Here is a 7,024-nt window from a genome sequence, read left to right as displayed (position 1 = left end):
TTATCGGATAAGGCTCAATATCCAGGAGACCAACCGTCTTCATGTGTAACGTGATTATTAAGAACATTTAAGTTCTAAGTCCTGGATATGCAACATCTCTGGTCTGAGAGGGTTCCATGTAAATTTCTATGTATTTATCTATTTTTACTCCCCCACTTTTGGTCCCCTCAAATAGCCCTAAATATAAACAGATTTACAGAAGGATTCAACCAAATCTATTGTGCATATTGATTATTTGTTTGTTGAACAAATTAAAGTCTTTTTTTAATCTACTACTTACAAACATGGCATCCCCTAGTTTCCTGTCTGTGAGTGGTGTGATTTAGGGTCCCTAACAGTAGGTGAGCGCTGCCCTCGGCCCAGTTGGCGACGGGCCCCATCCTTCACGTCCAAGTCAGCGTGTTTGGATGGAACATTCCTACAGACTCAAACGTTGGAAATTCTCCTGATGTTATGATGGCGTCTATAAAAGAAGTAGAGGGAAGTCGGTGAGAGTTCACGTGGGGGCACGGTTGGCACAGCTGGTAGTGCGTCTCACAGCAAGATGGTCCGATTCCCACCGGGGACGCTGTGGGCGCTGAAGTGCGTGTTAGTTCCCCCATGACTTTAGCGCCCACACCCTGGGTGGGGTTGGCGAAAGGATCTTTCTGTGTGGAGTTTGCATGTTCTCCCCGTGTTCCCTTGGGTAGCAATGTGAGCTAGCCTCACAAAAACATGCACACAGTCCTGGGCTATACATGCCCCCTCTGGCCAGCCGGGGTCCAGATGGAGTGGGGAGGATCTGGCCGAAATAACGTGATCCTTCGACGCGCTACGTCCGGCCAGAGAGGCCCCACCCTGTCTGGTGAAAAGATGCGGCCTGCTCACTCCTCATATAAGGAGACTTGAGCTCAGTGCAGGGCCCTCCCGGGGTGAGTCCTGGATATGCAACATCTGAGAGGGTTTCATCTAAATTTGTAAATTTTTCATGTCTATTTTTACTCCCCCACTTTTGGTCCCCTAAATATAAACAGATTTACAGAAGGATTCTATTGTGCATATTGATTATTTATTTGTTTGTTGAACAAATTAAAGTCTTTTTTTAATCTACTACTTACAAACATGGCATCCCATAGTTTCCTGTCTGTGAGTGGTGTGATTTAGGGTCCCTAACAGTAGGTGAGCGCTGCCCTCGGCCCAGTTGGCGACGGACCCCATCCTTCACGTCCAAGTCAGCGTGTTTGGATGGAACATTCCTGCAGACTTGAACGCTGGAAATTCTCCTGATGTTATGATGGCGTCTATAAAAGAATTGGAGGGAAGTCGGTGAGAGTTCACGGAGGGAAAACATGAATCATCACTCACACATAAAACAATTATTTTATTTTTTATTTTATTTTTTTTTAACTCTTGGGGGCCCCCCTTGTGGTCACGGGGTCTTAAGCAGGAGCTTAGTTTGCTTATGCCTTGTCTGTAATTGTCCGAATTCAAACGGACCTCAACCGGACCTGTTCCCACAAAAGTTAGGAAAGTAATACTTTAACCACTTTTTAGAGTTGCCAGTACTTCTACTATTTGGTTAAAGATAAGTTTAGGATTACATTTCCATTGAAAAAAAAGGTTGCGGTTGGACCTCATGTTGGACCTGGGTTGGACCTGGACTTGGACCTGGTCTTGGACCTGGTCTTGGACCTGTAAGCCTCTGTCTCTGGATGTTGTAGGGCTGTCTTGGTTGGGATGGTGGTCCCTCTTTTTAAAAAAGGGGACCGGGGAGTGTGTTCCAACTATAGGGGGATCACACTTCTCAGCCTCCCCGGGAAAGTCTACGCCAGGGTACTGGAGAGGAGAATACGGCCGATAGTTGAACCTCGGATTCAGGAGGAACAATGCGGTTTTCATCCCGGTCGTGGAACACTGGACCAGCTCTACACCCTCCGCAGGGTGCTCGAGGGTTCATGGGAATTTGCCCAACCAGTCTACATGTGCTTTGTGGATCTGGAGAAGGCATTTGACCATGTCCCTCGTGCCATTCTGTGGGGGGTGCTGAGTGAGTATGGAGTCCGGGGCCCTCCATTAAGGACTGTCCGGTCTCTGTATGATCGGAGCAGGAGTCTGGTTCGCATTGCCGGCAGTAAGTCAGACTTGTTCCCGGTGCATGTTGGACTCCGGCAGGGCTGCCCTTTGTCACCGGTCCTGTTCATAATTTTTATGGACAGGATTTCTAGGCGCAGCCAGGGGCCGGAGGGGTTCCGGTTTGGGAACCACAGGATTTCGTCTCTGCTTTTTGCTGATGACGTTGACCTGTTGGCTTCATCAGACCGGGACCTTCAGTATGTGCTGGGGCGGTTTGAGGCCGAGTGCAACGCGGCAGGGATGAGAATCAGCACCTCCAAAACCTAGGCCATGGTTCTTCACTGGGAAAGGGTGGTGTGCCTCAGGTGGAGGAGTTCAAGTATCTCGGGGTCTTGTTCACGAGTGAGGGAAAGATGGAGCGTGAGATTGACAGACGGATCGGTGCAGCATCCGCAGTTATGCGGCCGGTGTACCGGACCGTCGTGGTGAAGAAGGAGCTGAGTCGAAAGGCGAAGCTCTCGATTTACCGGTCAATCTTCGCACCTACCCTCACCTATGGTCATGAACTTTGGGTAGTGACCGAAAGGACAAGATCGCGGATACAAGCGGCCGAGATGAGTTTCCTCCGCAGGGCGGCTGGACGCTCCCTTAGAGATAGGGTGAGTAGTTTGGTCACCCGGGAGGAGCTCGGAGTCGAGCCGCTGCTCCTTCACATTGAGAGGTGGCTTGGGCATCTGTACCGGATCCTCCTGGACGCCTCCCTAGGGAGGTGTTCCAGGCATGTCCCACTGGGAGGAGACCCCGGGGGAAGACCCAGGACACGCTGGAGAGACTATGTCTCTCGGCTGGCCTGGGAACGCCTCGGACTCCCCCCGGAAGAGCTGGAGGAAGTGTCTGGGGTGAAGGAAGTCTGGACATCTCTGTTGAGACTGCTGCCCCCGCGACCCGGTTCCGGATAAGCGGCGGAAAATGGATGGATCGATGGATGGTTGTCTGTCTGACTGCAGCCACAAACATCTGGTTTTCATGACGTTTTTTAATTAGAAATAATTCGATCTGAAGTTTTGTCCCAGTTCTCGCTGTGGCCACAGAGGGGCAGCGTAGCGACATGTGTGAGGGTTGGTGTGGGACCTGCTGGTCTAAGGACGGCTGGAGGGACCAGATCAGGGGGCTATCTGCTTCATAAAGTCTCCTCACACACAGAGGTCGTGTCCGAAGTATGACCACCTGGGTTCTTCAAACAAACTTTCATAGATTATTCATTTTACACATTTCTAAAAACGTGGGGGGGGGTCTCTTTTAGTCCGTCTGCAGCTTCTGTTCCTCAGCTGGTCAAGCGAGGCCGAGGTCACTCAGGGATCCTAGCGGCTGATTGGGTCACACCTGAGGTCGGTGTTATCGCTGGACACACTCTTAGGTGTCTCTCTTGGTTCAGCTCTAGCGATGGCCCCCATCGACTCGACACATTGCTATCTCCAGTGAAGACGCTGTCAAATACCAAATCAATATGTGTTATCAAGCCCAGACCGTTTATCCAGCTGATTCGTCTCGCAGTAACAAAGGACACGTGGTTCTCTTTTTTTCAGTCAGTTGCTCAAATACTCAAATACTTACCATTTTCAAAATAAAATGGTATTTTTGCGAAACCTTTTTAAAAGGTTTCCATTTTGATCACTTTGTGGTGTCATGAAACCTCTGTACTTGTCCAAATTCAACCGGACCTGTTCCCACAAAAGTTAGGAAAGTAATACTTTAACCACTTTTTAGAGTTGCCAGTACTTCTACTATTTGGTTAAAGATAAGTTTAGGATTACATTTCCATGGAAAAAAGAACTTTGACTTTACAAATTGCAAAATATCCAGAAGGGAGGATGAGCCACTCAGAGAAGGTGTCTTGGATATCCTGGTTCTGTGGACTCAGAGGATCTTCTGTGACTACGTTTATATGCAGTCAAAATTCGGGTTATGATCAATATTCCAGTTACTGAAACATTCAAAATAATCTGTTTACATGCGTGAGCAAACAGGGTTTTCCCTGTATATGTGGTAATTGTAATCATTTCAAATGAACCAAACCAGCGACGCAGGGAGAACGTCATGACGCAATACCCCTCGTTTCCGCTTCTTCTTCCTGTATCCAAATCCAAAACAACAACGGGAAGGTAGATGGGTCGGACCCGCTGGTACCGTTTTGTTTCTCGGCCCTGTAGTTCGCCTTTTTCAGCGTCTTCCAGCGGTGCTTGATCTGGTCTGGCGTTCGTACAAATCCTGCTTCGCGCAACTTTCTGCTCACCTTTTTGTATATTTCGCTATCCTGGTACTTTCTATCGTCTAAAAATACCAAAATGTTCATAGCTCTCATTACATTTATGAAGTGATTAGTCTCCTCCTGGTCTTGCTTACTTCCTGGACTCAAAAGACCAAGATTCCTTACGAAAAGAACATGCGCAGAAAACAAATTGCTTTCCTTTTGATGGGGATATCCCGTTAGGCGAATACATGACCAAATATTCGGGTTAGAAAAGGAGTAACCCAGGGTTTTTTTTCAGGTTTTTAAAAACCGGAATATGAGCAAATTCCGGTTATTCAAAGGGGTTATTGGAGTTTACATGGCCGTGCAAAACCGGGTTATTGCTAATATTCCGGTTAGAAAAGGGTTATTGACTGCATGTAAACGTAGTCTGTGAGGTGTATGAAGACTACATCCAGGACTCAGTTTAATCTGATAGGTTGGATTGAGCAGGTGCCTCAGTGTCGCCAGGCTCTGGATAGGATCCTCGACCTGGAGCCAGGTGAGGAACTTGGTCAACCCAAACCAGAACCTGGTAGAGCAGGCTGAAGAAATATGGACTTATACAAGCACGCTTCATCCTCACAAACAGAGGCATTGCACAAAGGCTGGAAAAGTATCTGTAAGGGGGTTTTGGCTGTTGTCCCAGAGTTTATGGTGAGAATCAGCCAATGCTCCCGATTGGTTTGTCAGACATCCTGGGGGAAGCAATGGTGATTGTCCAAAGTGCATGGATGTGTACACCTCAAAGTCCTCCAGACACCACCATACAGGTGGAGCTTAGGTCTTCTGGATCTGGTTTGTTGTGTGTCCCAAGAACCAGAACCAAGCAAGGTGAGGCAGCGTTCAGTTATTCTGCTCCTCACCGGTGGAACAAACTTCCTGAAGACCTGAGGTCTGCTCCAACTGTCAGCTCCTTTAAATCAGGGTTAAAAACATTACTGTTTACTGAAGCGTACTCCTAAATTAAATACTTACCTGCTGTACTCTACTGCCCTTACTTTTTAACAACTTGTGTTTTTTACTATTTTACCTCTTTTCTTATAATTTTATTTCATTTTATTTGTTATTTAACTGTACTCTTAAATGAAATACTTATGATTTTTGAAAACCGCGCAAAGTTATGGATAAGCCCTGAATGCAGGCATTGTGATGTAGAATTGTCAAATTGGTTCGATTCACCGCACGAATCGGCACAGATTACTTTTGTAATACTGTATTTGACCTGGTCTTTGTATGTTTTGACCGTATAGAAACGTAATTCTTGCCATTTTAAGAATGAGATGTGTATCTGCTGTACTCTACTGCCCTTACTTTTTAACAACTTTTTATTATTTTACCTCTTTTCTTATCATTTGATTTCATTTTATTTGTTATTTAATGTTTAATTGTGTCTTGCTGCTTTTAATGTTGATGTAAAGCACTTTGAATGACCTTGTGTTGAATTTTGCTATACAAATAAACTTGCCTTGCCTTGCCTTGCCTTATTTTGGCAGGGGGTTCCCTCACATGTTGTTCACGTTACACCCAGAGTATCGGCCGAAAACGACCCGCCAACCAGTTTGTGCCGAAACTATTCGGTTTCCAAATTCCCCTGATGGCTTATCAGCTTCAACTTCAGGCTGCATCACGTTTCAAGAGTCCAGTGAAGACGATTCTCTCGAGCTCAACCTTCACAAAGATGAACACAAAGATGTTAGTGTTTACAACTAAATCAAAGTACTTTATTTGATAGTCCTGGCTGTTCAGTTATCAAAATTTGGCCTCCGGCAGGAGGGTCCCCCCTTATGATCCAGGTCCTGGTCCAGGTTTCTTCCCTCCTAAAGGGGAGTTTTCCTTTAAGGTTTTTCTCCCACTAGGGGAGTTTTTTTTACCTGCAGGTGTTTATGTTATGCTTATGTAATAATTGGGTCATGTCGGGGGTCATCATGTTCTGGGTCTCTGGAAAAATCCTAGAGACAACTTCTGTTGTAATAGACCCTATATAAATAAAATTGAATTGAATCTATATTGAATTGAATTTATAAACTGAAATTTATTTAGTTTATAAAGTTGAATCTTTTGAAATTTTAGGAAGTGAACAGAAAGAAGTTTATTTCATGAAATTTAATGTACATTTTTCTTTGAAATTTGGTACTTAAATCACAGAACTTGTGTTTTTTCTCTCCAACTTGCTGAATTGTCTTTTAAATTTAGCCCCATCCAGCCCCCAAACAGTATTTATTCATCTTTTTTCTTCAAGTGGCCCAGAAACATGGCTGTACACGCCTGATGTTGTCAGGCTGACATGTTATGTCAAACACTAAATTTAGAGGTACGCCGTCGCAGGGCCCCCATCGCTTTTAGGTGGTGCATCTGCTCCGCTCTTAAACGTTTATGTTGTCGCTACCTTTCTGGGCTTGTTGACGACTCAAACTGCTATTCAGAACCGCAGACTGGTCAGAACCGCACTGGTCAGAACATTTATTTCTAAGTCCTGGTTATGCAAGATCTCTGGTATGAGAAGGTTTCATGTAAATTTCTAAGTATTTATCTATTTTTACTCCCCCAATTTTGGTCCCCTCAAATAGCCCTAAATAAAAACAGATTGACAGAAGGATTCAACCAAATCTATTGTGCATATTGATTATTTAATTGTTTGTTGAACATATTAATCTTTTAAATTAGTCTTTTTTTAAACTA

At 45.2% G+C, this 7,024-nt stretch overlaps 1 pseudogene; it reads left to right on the top strand.

Annotated features, from left to right (window-relative positions):
* Positions 1 to 3,923: 3,923 nt before the first annotated feature.
* On the top strand, positions 3,924 to 6,074 carry LOC133460809 (casein kinase II subunit beta-like; annotated as a pseudogene).
* The last annotated feature ends 950 nt before the right edge of the window (positions 6,075 to 7,024 follow it).

Source organism: Cololabis saira, chromosome 15 (assembly GCF_033807715.1).
Source record: "Cololabis saira isolate AMF1-May2022 chromosome 15, fColSai1.1, whole genome shotgun sequence".
Taxonomy (NCBI): domain Eukaryota; kingdom Metazoa; phylum Chordata; class Actinopteri; order Beloniformes; family Belonidae; genus Cololabis; species Cololabis saira.
This window is presented reverse-complemented; position numbering and strand designations above follow the sequence as displayed.